Genomic DNA, 12,859 nt, shown 5'->3' on the forward strand with positions numbered 1-12,859 from the left:
TATGTTAAAACTACAACGCCACTCATTTGTCCAAGCTAAAAGCCTATTCAAATCTTCCTGTAGAGAATTAACATCAGCACTACTCCTGATAATTCTACCTAACTTTGCACAACCAGCGAACATTTCAACATCTCCAGTCAATCCACAAGAAATATTATTAACAAACAAATTAAACATATAAGTTAAGGGGATAAAAATCCCTTATTGTTTTTCAGCCAGTAAGCGAAACTAAGATTGAAAAACTATGATCTGAACGTTTCATGGCGATGAATTGTCAGCGTATCCAAGCGTAAGTGACCACTTGGTAGTGCCACACCACGGCAACTCGTTGCAAAAGTGGAGCAAGATCCCTCACTGTTCTTGATATTTTCTCATAATGTAAAAACACACAGCTCTTAGGAGATGTAGTACTGTCTTTACATTATGAGGAGAGGTCACTACCCAGACCGGTTTCAACCTTTTTTGAGGTCTCATCAGTGAGTAGCTAGACCTAGAATATCAGAGTTTAAGTGAAAAGAACTTACATATACTTTTGCTATACGATTGCCAGAAAGGTGTGTCACTATATTATATTATAACATAGTATAACTAAGATGAAAAGCCAAACGGCTATTTTTTATCCCCTTAACTTATATCAACCTCGCCAGAAAAAAATAGCCGTTTGGCTTTTCATCTTAGTTATACTATGTTATAATATAATATAGTGACACACCTTTCTGGCAATCGTATAGCAAAAGTATATGTAAGTTCTTTTCACTTAAACTCTGATATTCTAGGTCTAGCTACTCACTGATGAGACCTCAAAAAAGGTTGAAACCGGTCTGGGTAGTGACCTCTCCTCATAATGTAAAGACAGTACTACATCTCCTAAGAGCTGTGTGTTTTTACATTATGAGAAAATATCAAGAACTGTGAGGGATCTTGCTCCACCTTTGCAACGAGTTGCCGTGGTGTGGCACTACCAAGTGGTCACTTACGCTTGGATACGCCGACAGTTCGTCGGCATGAAACGTTACAGATCGTAATTTTCGATCTTAGTTTCGCTTACTGGCTGAAAAACAATAAGGGATTTTTATCCCCTTAACTTATATCAACCTCGCCAGAAAAAAATAGCCGTTTGGCTTTTCATCTTAGCAAACAAATTAAACATTAGGAGCCGAAGAACAGAACCCTGAGGAACACCACTCATCACCTTCCTTTTCTGAGATGCAGCTCCATCATACACAACATGCTAGTCTCGTTCAGAGAGCCAATCTCCGATTCATCTAAGCAATATACTATCCATTCCTATCTTCTGAAGCTTGTACACCAACTTATCATGTGGTCATCACTGGTAATTTGTTACAAAAGAAAGTGATCAGTAAGAGAATGAGAAGTAGCATTTCTGCATAAGATTAACAGGACTGTAGTATACATTGCCTGAGAAGATAGCGTGGACAGCATATAAGTTTAAGCAGTAGTATGATAGACTGTGTTGTCTAAGGTTGTATTGTGCCAATACATGTGACAGCGGTACACAAGGTGATAAATATATTGTAAATACATGAACCAGAAACAAAAACAGGTATAAAATTTTAAAACAGGTACATTACCTCTTTGACAATAAACAAAGAGGTAATAAAGTAAAAAAAAACTGTAAAAAGGAGTGTACAATAAATTGTAAAAAATTTATAAAGACATATACACACACAAAAAAGCAGAAAAAAAAGTGTTAAAAATTATGTACACTAAGTTCAATTAATAAAACTAACACAGACGAATCTTTAATTATGATACCAATTATATATTTGGTTTAATCCTTTATCCAAGTGTAAGCAAACAAACTTTGAGCCTGCAGTATTTTCAGGACTGGAGCAACTCATGGCATAACTTCTCATCACTTGCCTTAGTATCCCATAATGCAAAGCACATCTCCTAGTGGACATGTATAATGTTATGTATTAAGGGAAGGGTCACTACCCAGACCGGTTTCAACCTTTATTGAGGTCTCATCAGTGGGAGCCAGACCTAGAGGTGGTGATACTAAGGTGAAAGTAAAGGAGAAGTCATATTTCCATATACCAGTTGCCAAACGGTGTCACACCTTATTATTAAAATTCTCTGGATTAGAGATAAGTTGATGGAAGTTTTTCTCCACTTGGCTATGCTACCAATTATATATTTGATTTAATCCTTTATCCAAGCAAACAAAGTCTGCACCTGAAGCATTTTCAGGACTCGTGGTCAAGTGTTATACCACCTTTGCCATGAGTTGCACCACTCTGGTAATTGTTTCTCTTTTCTGTGCCAACATATCGAATATTCTTTGAACATATTCCACATGTTTATGTTGTGCACCCTTATATATTACCATTCTGTTTTTTGATATCCCAGAAATATGGAAAACAAACATGAACATAGTAAGTGTAAAAGTGGAAAAATAATTTCGACAGGAACTAAAAAAATGGGAATAATAAAGCATTCTGAAAATGATGAATCACTTAATTCAACAAATTATGTTTATATTAAGTTAATAGAGTGGGACTTCTACAAATGTATGAAGAGGTAAAAAAAAAATAGAAAAAAATTCTTCTTTTCAAATTATGTATTTTTTATTATTTTTCAGGACCTCTGTGGACTCACAAGATTCACTGGGTGGCCCATCCTAGACAACAAAAAGTCTATCATACACTTCTTAAATGCTTTCACTGTTTGTGCTCTTACTATTCTATCAAGCAATGCAATTCCAGAGTCCAACCACTCTCCATGAAAAGAAGCCACTCCTTATCCTCTTGCTCACCACTTCCATTTGTACTCTCCAGGAATGGCCCTTTTTTTTTGCCCTATCCCTTTGTTCCACTATGTGAAACAATCTACAGTTCTTATAGAGAACTGTAGAGTTCTTTATCTGCTTCTGCACCATTTCATAGGTTATTCCCTTCAAATCCCAATAACCAACTGTGAGCACAATAAACCAGACGAGGTCTAATCAGGGCTTTATACAGTGGAATTGCTATTCTAGTAAATGCGACCTTATATTCAGCTGAATTAAACTGAAACCCCCAATTTATTTGCCTATATGAGCATGCAGTTAAATATTTCAAATTTAACTTTTCAAATTTCAATTTAAAAAAAAAATATCAAATTATCAGCATGCAGTTAAATATTTCCCTGCATTCCATTGACAATGTCATTGAAATGAAATGTCCATTAAATGTCATATGTAAGTTAAACAATACAAGTCCCAGTACTGAGTCCTGTTCATACACAACTCTGTGATACTCGTATCTATCAGACAGCCAATCCCCAATTCAACTTGCTAAACTGACATTTAAACCCACATGTTAAAACTTAAATACTAGCTTATCATATGTCAAATACTTTTGCAAAATCAAAAATGGCAGCATATAGCTTTGAAAATCAAATTGTTAGAACATGAGCAACCTTTGACAAATCGACTGACTCTTACAGATAACATTACATTTGCCAGCACAATGTACACAATCTCTCACTAATTTCTCCAAAATCTTAACAATTACAGAAGAAATACAAACTGCTTTATTATCTGACACTTCCATTCTACCTCCATCTCTATGCAATGGCACTATCTTACTCTCCTTCCAATCCATGAGCATCTTTCCCATAGCCACATTCTTAATGTAAAGACAAGTCATCAAAAAAGTGTCAGTTCTTTAGCATATTCTCTCAAAACATGTAGCAAAATCCCCTCCCATCCTATTGCATTAGAAACCCTCCTCACATACTTCTAAACCATGAATCCTCCCATCCTTCTAGTAGCAAAACTTGCATTTCCAGGATGAAATATCCAAATAAAGTGATCATTAAAGAACTACACTATATCTTCTGCATCAGTCACTCTACTCCCATTATTGTCTAAGAATGTCATTCTTCTACAATCATTTTATCTCCTGCTTGCCACATAATGAAAAAATACCTTTGGATTTTCCTTGGATACTGATCTCGTTTCATATTTCCTAAGTTTTATACTATTCATGCATCTGTTTCCCCAATTTTCATCAGGAGTTGCCATTTCACATCATAATCATCCACTAGACACAAATCATGTTCTCTTATTCACTCAAAGTACACAACTTGCCATTGATGCTAATATAATTATTATTACGGGCGACTCCAGGGAGTCTTTAGACTTATCAAGGGAGGCCCTAAACATCATGTCTACACAACTATATGACATTCTCACAGTATCTATCATACCTTGCCTTGAACTCACTCACCGTCATAGCACCCACAACAGATTCTGGCAGCTTATTCCACTCATTTACCACTCTAAAAGTAAAGAACCCAGCTCTAACACCCTTGCTAACCACACTCTTGCCCAGCTTCCATAGATGTCCCCTAGTTCTCCCACCACCAGTCCTGATCTCAAAAATATCCTCTGAATTAATCCTATAGAAACCCTTTAGCAATTTGAATGTCTCAATCATATCTCCCCTTTTCCGCCTATCAACCAATTTCTGCAACCCACAAATCTTCAACCTGTTCTCATAAGGTTCATTCCATAGACCTGCTATCATCTTGGTCACTCCCCTCTGGATCCTCCTCCCCATCAAGAAGAAACCTCGGTGACCAAATCTGGGCACAGTAGTCAAGATGAGGTCTTATCAAGGCTCGGTACAGAGGTAAATAACTTGCTTGTCTCTGCTCATCAAAGTATTTTTCAACAACCAAATGAGTTGATGAGCTGATTTAGCCACTTTTGCAATGTGTTCCCTAAACTTCATCACCCTATCCACCAACACTCCCAAGTCCCTGGCCTCATCAATCTCCTGGAGTACAGTTCCACCAATGTGGTATACCACATCCATTCTCCTTAGCCTAGAACTCCAATCTATCCAAGTCGTCCTGCAAGATTTTGACATCTTCTGCATTCACTATTGCCCTACTCAACTTTGCATCATCAGCGAATAAATGAACTGTTCCTCTTAGATCCTTCCCTATATCGTTAATGAACAAATTAAACAGCAGTGGTCCAAGAACAGAACCCTGCGGCACACCACTAGTCACAGGTCATCTTTTGGACTCTACTCCTGAATAAACTACTCTCTGATATCTCTCCATCAACCACCCACCTATCCATCCCGCTAACCCTATATTCATTCCCATATGTTGTAGTTTACGTATTAGAATTCCATGTGGTATCCTGTCAAATGCCTCAGCCAGGTCCAGCAGTATCACTGTAAACCCATTACCCTTATCCAGTTGAGCAGTCACCATGTTATAAAATGTGAGCAAGTTACTGAAACATGATCTACTCTTCACAAAGCCATGCTGTCTCCTGTACAGTATCTGATTTTCATCAATCCATTCTTGTATTTTTCCCTTGACTACTTTCTCCAAGACCTTGACAACGACTCCTGATATGCTGATCGGTCGGTAATTTGCAACAGTAGTCTTGGATCCTCCTTTATGTAGTGGAACTATTTTCCTCTCTTTCCACACCTTCGTGACTAAACCAGACCCGAGACTCAGATTAAACATCATGGTCAAGGGCACTGATAATTCTTTAGCCACTTCATGTAAGATCCATGCCAGTATACCATCCAATCCCACAGATGTACTCACATTAATGTTCTGTAATAGACTATTCACCTCCACTTCATTCATCACAATTCCCGTATAAACTAATGGTTCCTTCATTTTTTCAATGTCACCACCCGGATGATATACTCTTGCAAAGTGCTCGATCAGTTATTCCACTATATCGACTGATTCAGTGACCTCCTTACCATCGTCATTTCTTAAAATCATTCTGCCATGTACAGTTTTTTTTTTTCCTTGCAGCATACTGAAAGAACTGTTTGGGATTCTCTTTAGCTTGCATAGCTAGTTTCCTTTCATAATCTGCTTTTGCTTTTTTTAACACACTCGTTACCCTTCTGGCCTGCACTTTATACCGTTCGTGTGCCTGTAGGTCACCTTTCTATTTAAATTGACTCCACAGTTGTTGTTTTTTTTGCAGCTCAAGCTTAATGGTGTTATTCATCCATTTAACCCCTACTTGTTTTACTATTCGGACCCTAGGTATACAATCAGCCATAACCTCCTGTAAATGCTCCTTGACCACTTCCCATGCTCTGTCGACATCCAGTCCTTGCAGTTTTACATGCATTGTCACTGAACCACGCAATCTCCTAAGCTTGTCATACTTGCCAGCATAGTAATTCCACATATACCCTGTCTTAATCAAAAATTCCTCACCTTTAGCCACCTCCCAGGTCAAGACCTTATGATCACTCTCACCAATAGGTAGCAACATGGTCATATTCATTACAGTCAAATTCTCAGATGCTATTACCAGGTCAAGCACTCTCAAACCCCTAGTATTTTCAATTACATGCTGTTTCAGATAGTTATCCCTTAATAATTGAATAAACTCCAGTTCCTTCCTCACATGTGTCCTCTCCTGCTTCCAATCAATGTTACCATAGTTGAAATCCCCCATAATAATTACCCTCCTTCCACTCATTTCATCAATTTGTTTATGCATACTATCTCCACCATCTATTCCATCACCTGGTCTATAGCAACACCCAACTGTATATTTTGTTCTGCCAGTCTCAATCTCACACCAAATACCATCGAGCTCTTTTCACTATCCTGCGATACAACTTCAATTCTCCTTGGCTGCAGTTCATTAGCTATCATCAATAACACCCCTCCCCCCATTTTATTCTCTCTGTCCCTCCTAAACACACTATAACCTACACATTCTATCGCATTAACTATATCATCTTCTGTCAGCCATGTTTCACTAATGCCAATAACCTGTGGCCAGGAAGAGCCAATCAAGGCCAAAAATTCTTCCTTCTTGTTCCTAATACTCCTGGCATTAGTATACATGAAATGCAGAGGTCCCTTTGTCCCACCCCCAATCTTGATGCGTTATTCTAACTATCCCATTCTGACTTCTTGTCCTTAGTACTGGCTCAGGTACATTATATACATTCTTACACTCAACTGTCTCACTGATATCTGCATATCCACTTCCCCCCTTCCTTGGTAGTTCTAGTTTCCCTGGTTCTGCACATCCATTTTCACTTCATTCAGCAACACTTTTTCCAGTCTCCACACACCAAATCCATTCAAATGCAGGCCATCCATCTTGTATAAATCCTTTCACCCATCAAACTCATTCCACACCACACCGTCTGCATAACCTGCGCATAAAGTCATTTGCGATTATGGTCCTCCTTCTGAACTCCTCTCTGTCATACCGCAGCAACAGACTCACCATCCTAACTCTGTCACTCTTTTCTTTCGCTACCTTTAACAATACTTTCAAGTCCTCTCTCATAAAAAATTTATCTCCTTTCAATTCATTCGTACCCGCCACAACTATCAATTTTTTCACCCTCTGTTTTTGCTTTCACTAAATATCTCTAAATATCATAAATGTCACTTCACTAGTTGCCATGTACTGGTGATATTTCTCACCCTTTCAATACTTCCATCCATGGAACTGCACCAAGCTGATTTCTGATATTATTAAAATCACTTGCCTTATAATTCTACATAAATTCCTTTCTGCATGTCTATTCATCTCTCGAGTTAATACTAAATGATCATTCTCTCCTGTAAAGTTTTTTAGAATAAATAAAATATTTTCTAATCATGCATTTTTAACTAAAATAAAGAGCCAAAAGGCTTCAGTTCAGCAATGCAAAATTATATAAATCAAGGGGATATTAAATCCAGCATTATTTCCAAACCAAATGTAGAAACTATGAAAGTTTCGTAAAAAAGTTGATCAGAGAGCTTACTGGAATACACTCGTCGGCATTCATGAGTTGCCCTAGAGCAGACCACATGGAAGATATGGGCACTTTGATATTTTGATGAGGTTTCACTGGCCTGACAGCTGTTTCAAAATGGATCAATAAAAGGCAAATATATGGAAGCTTGGGGAGGCACTTAACACATTAACACCTTTAGCAATATATATATATTATGAAGAAAATAAATTCAACTTATGAACATTCAACTTACAGGAGCTCATTGAGGTTCACCTGTATAAACAATATAAGGTAATAAGTAATAAATGCTCTGTAACAAAATGTAAAAATGAAAACAACACGTGATGAATTTGATAAAATCTACCGAGTGTATAGGACTAAGACAGATCATGAATATGACTAAATCAGTGGCTTTGCTCACTGACAAAATGAGGGCAGCAGATTGAAGTGTGAATAATGGTTAGTCGGTACCAATAAAACTCACACATAGACAAGTCATTACCCCTCAATAGCAAGAAGTGTGTAAGATGACTATGAAGTATGTAGAGCCTAGGTAGAACAACTTCCGCTTTACTGTCTCTACATAGACTACACTGCCACAATTTTATTTAAGATGAATTGATAATTTGATTTGATAAAGCTTGTTTATCTCTCTCTATTCCATGATGATTACCAATGGGATAAAAGCTTCTGTCTTATGATGTGTCTGTAATCAGTATAGGAGATATGGTGCAGATGTGAAAGCTTGAAAAATGAGCTGACCCCTAGCTACCATATCTTCAGCACTGTTTCCTTTAATCCCAGTGTGGCTGGTATCTAACAGAAGCATGTGTCCAAATTAGCTTCCATCGAGTGTTTCTGTAGCTCCACATTTTCTATTGCCCGTAGGGAACTCTGTGAATCTGTATACATAATGGACCTTTGGTACTGCAATCTTATGAAGTTTAAGGTGAGCTCAATAGCATAAAGTTCAGCAATGAAGTTGTTACATTCTGTTGGGATCTGACCAGATATTATGCTGCTTGGGACAATAGTAGAAGATCTCTCACTCTCTCTAGAGAGAGAGAGAGAGAGAAAGAAAGATCCTAAAGCCTCTGATTTTGAAACCATTAGTGTAGACAGGCACAAAATAAGAGTATTCATTCAATGTGCTTGAAAGAAAAGCTGCATGGTGATATAATAATAATGTGAATGCCATAGTGGTATTGTATTTGATGGTGCCTGTACGATATTGTCTACTCTGAGCTTGTGAGAATGTTTTTGTCTACAAACCAAAGGTTATGTGGCAGTCTGATGAGTGGTGTACAGATTCTCCCACCATGAGCAAAAAATTGTCAGTCATCTGGCAGGGATTTTATTTTGGCAGCATATAAAAGAGACAGTTGTTGATGTTGAAGTGACAAGGTGGCCTATTTGTCTCTTAACAAATAAGAACTAATTGCAATTCTTATGGATTGATGGTGTCTTCTTCTTCTTCTCTGGTGCATCAATCTGAAGATTGGTTAGTTATAGCAGCACGTCATAACATCCTGTCTTGTGACCTACTTTTTATCTCTTCATAACTGTTAGCGTCAGTTAGCATCATTATGTTATTTATATATGAAATTGTTGGTCTGCCTAGTGGCCTCTTTCCTTCTACAGTCCCCTCCATTATTTCTGTAATCAGTCCCTCATGCTTCAGATGGTGTCTAATTAGGCTTTTTCTTCTCTTTCTGATGTGGTTCATTAGTGACTGCTCTTCATGAACTATATTTAGAACTTCTTCATTACTTTATCTTTCTGTCCAACTAATTTTCATCATCTTTCTCCAGCACCAAAGTTCAAATACCTCCAACTTTTTGATGTCTTGTTTTATTAGCATACAGGCCTCACAACCATAAAATGCAATGCTCCATATGTATGTTTTCACTAGCCTTTTTTCTGAGCTGGATGCTAAGTCCTTTACTGGTAAAAATGTTTCTTCTATTGTAGAATGCCTTTTTGGCCAAGATTATTCGTGCTTTAATATCTGATTGGTTTCTTCCATCTACTGTGATAAGACTTCCAAGATATTTAAAGGAAGATACCTATTGTATTGGGTCATTATTTATTTCCAGGTTTATTTTCATTGGATTTGATTTACTTGTAATTAATAGTTTTGTTTTCTCATAATTAATTTTCAGGCAGTACTGTGTAAAAATTTCCTCCATCTTCGTCAGGGCAGATTTCAGTTTGTCTTCATTATCAGCTATAACTGCTATGTCATCCGCAAACCATAGACAATTAATTTCAATTTCATTTATCTTAATTCCTGTTTCTATTAATTCTCTCAAATTATTTATTGCATCTTCAATGTAGAGATTAAACAGTATGGGTGAAAGAGAGCAACCCTGTCTTACCCCTCTAGTTAGTTTTGCTACTGCAGTTTTTGATTTATTGCTGGCTGTTTCTACTAGGGCTTCTTGGTGCTTGTAAAGATTAAATATGAGTCTTCTATCTTTCCAATCTACCTTTTTTGTTTTTAGAAAGTGAAACATTTGGTTCCAGTCAATACTATAGAAAGCTTTCTCCAAGTCAAGAAGACTATCAGAATATTTTGATTCTTCTCAAATCTTGTTTTGATATTCGGACCAAGAGAAGCAATCTTAGAGCTAAGATTGCTTCTCTTGGTCCCTGTTGTTTCCTGAATCCAAACTGGTCATTGCCAATATACTCTTCAGCCTTATTTGTTAGTCATTTTTTGTATAATTTTTAGTAATATTTTCGAAGCATGTGACATTAAGCTTATTGTTCGATGATTTTCATGCTTGTTTGCATTATTTACTTTACGAATGGGCATGATAGAGCATTGTGTAAAGTCTTTGTGAATGATCCCCATTTCATATATATGTCTGTTATGATGTTGAAAAGGTATGACTTAGTTATGTTTCCTGAATATTTTCTTAATTCTGAGGGGATGTTTTCGATGCCTGGTGCCTTGTTAGGCAACAATTCATTTAGTGTCCATTCAAATTCATCTTTTAATATAGTCAGACCATTGATGGACTGATGGTGTATATGGACCAAAAATCATGGAGTGTTTCCTCTAGCAGAAGCATAGATTTAGGATCCATAATCAAGTTTTGATCTGATAAGTGTACAATACAATCAGAGCAAAGAATATCCGATAGTACCCAAAGAGATGAAAGACAGGGTGCACAGGATGTTCATTGTTTTCTGGCACTTATCATTCAAATGGCATATGGTAGTGTATGCCAAATGCAAGATAAGTGCGGGAGGAAACTAGGACTATTTTCAAATATGAGCCCCAAGAACTTGGCTTCTGGTGCAAATGAGATTAAAGTTTATTCTAGTCTAAGTTCTGGACTGTAATGAAGACTATATTTGGCACAAATGCATACAAATTGTCTTCTACTAGGAAAATCTGAACCCATTCACAAGCACCCATTTTGAAAGATGGTCAACCATGTAACTATTTTTCTCTGATCCTCATATTACATGAACAGAAGACAGCTGTCTCCACAGAGATGAAATTACTTACAGCTGGGGGAAGTTGTTCAGTTATAGAGTTAACTTTGATTGTAAAAAGGAATGACACTTAAAACTGAACTTTATGGTAGTTCCTCCACTTGAGTATAGTCAGGAAAGAGTGGTTCCTGTTCAGACTTGCAAGATTTAGTTGGATAAAAAAGTTCTTGATATAAAGGGGGAATTGTTTTTCTGAGACCAAAGTATGTTTTTTTTCAATACACCAAATTTGCAAGTAGTGTCTTATTGCTTTTCCATATCAAAGAAAACTAATACTAAGTACTTTCCTGAAACATGATGTTTCAGGAAAGAATATCTAATGGATAATTCCAGTCAGACTAGATGATCAGTTATTGAATGATCTTTATGGAATGCAGATTGTGTTCTGGAAAAAAAAGTTTCTCTCCAGAAACAATACAAGAGATGATAGTTAACCATGCTTTCCAGAATCTTCCACAAGAGCTGTTCAAAGCAATTGGTTTATAATTTATTGTGGATTTTAGATCTTTCTCAGGAAAAGCAATAATAATTACCTTTTGCCAGATATCTTGAAACACATTCTCACAGAAAATTCTGTTCAATAGGTAGAGGAGTGAAATGATCTATAGCAGATGGAAACAGATGTTTAATCACATCATAATGGATGCTATCTGGTCCAACAGCAGTTGGTTGACATTTAAGCAAAGCAGCAGCTTTCATTTCTTCATTTTCCATGCTGTTTGAAGAGAACAATTTGTTGTTTTGCTGCTGTAATGGTAATGGGCAAGGAACTATGTTGCTGATGTATTGGCAAAAAATCTCTTCAAGAGAGTCAGCAAATGATGCTGGGTCGGAAACTGTGTATTCATTATGTTCAAGGATGGAAAGTGGGCAGGTGGTATATCTGGCCTTCATTTTCCCAATTTAATATCACACTTCTTTGCTGTTTTTGGTTGGGGTTGTTATAGAAGATGTGTATTGGATTCAGGATTCTTTTTGGCTCTGACAACAGATCAATCTTTCTCAGGCATGTTTGGAAGCAGTGCAGTTCATTGTTGTTGTGAGATATTCAGGAAAGAGTGGAAACCAACCAGATATTTTAGTAACTGCAGTTGTGGCAGCTTGTATAATACATTCGGTCACATGATTCACATCACTGCTGATAATAGATAAGGTGACCAGATGAATAAAATTCTGCTAAGGAAGAAAAGGTGATTCTGGGGATACAGGCTTCAGAAACCTGACCAAGACTTCTACTTCTGTACCCCAGCCACCACTTAACACAGTAGTCAACCTCTCGTCGGCAGTTTTAAAGCCTGAAGCACTCACCGCACTTTCACGTGGTCACAATTTCGCCCTAGCTCCAAAAAGGATTCCTGCTGAAGAAATCATGATTCAAATAGAGCGTGGAATTCGCAACCTGCCTATCCATATCGCCAACAACGTGAGACTGGATGTAGTCGGTGTTCTCACTAAAGCCAAACCTCCAAAATCCAACTTATCCAAAAACGAATATACAGCCCTACAAGAATTAAAAAACAACAAAAAAATAGTAATCACCAAAGCTGATAAGGGAAGCGCCACTGTGGTACTCAATCAAAAAGACTACAAAGGTAAGC

At 37.2% G+C, this 12,859-nt stretch overlaps 1 protein-coding gene across 1 annotated transcript in view; it reads right to left on the bottom strand.

Annotated features, from left to right (window-relative positions):
* LOC150094582 (voltage-dependent calcium channel subunit alpha-2/delta-3-like) overlaps positions 1 to 12,859 on the bottom strand; it is a 1,537,934-nt gene that overhangs the window by 113,301 nt on the left and 1,411,774 nt on the right. The gene's annotated exons all lie outside the window — the stretch shown is intronic.

The sequence above is a fragment of the Typopeltis vanoorti genome, chromosome 22, assembly GCF_054136105.1.
Source record: "Typopeltis vanoorti isolate ZY-2024b chromosome 22, IOZ_Tvanoo_1.0, whole genome shotgun sequence".
Lineage (NCBI taxonomy): Eukaryota > Metazoa > Arthropoda > Arachnida > Uropygi > Thelyphonidae > Typopeltis > Typopeltis vanoorti.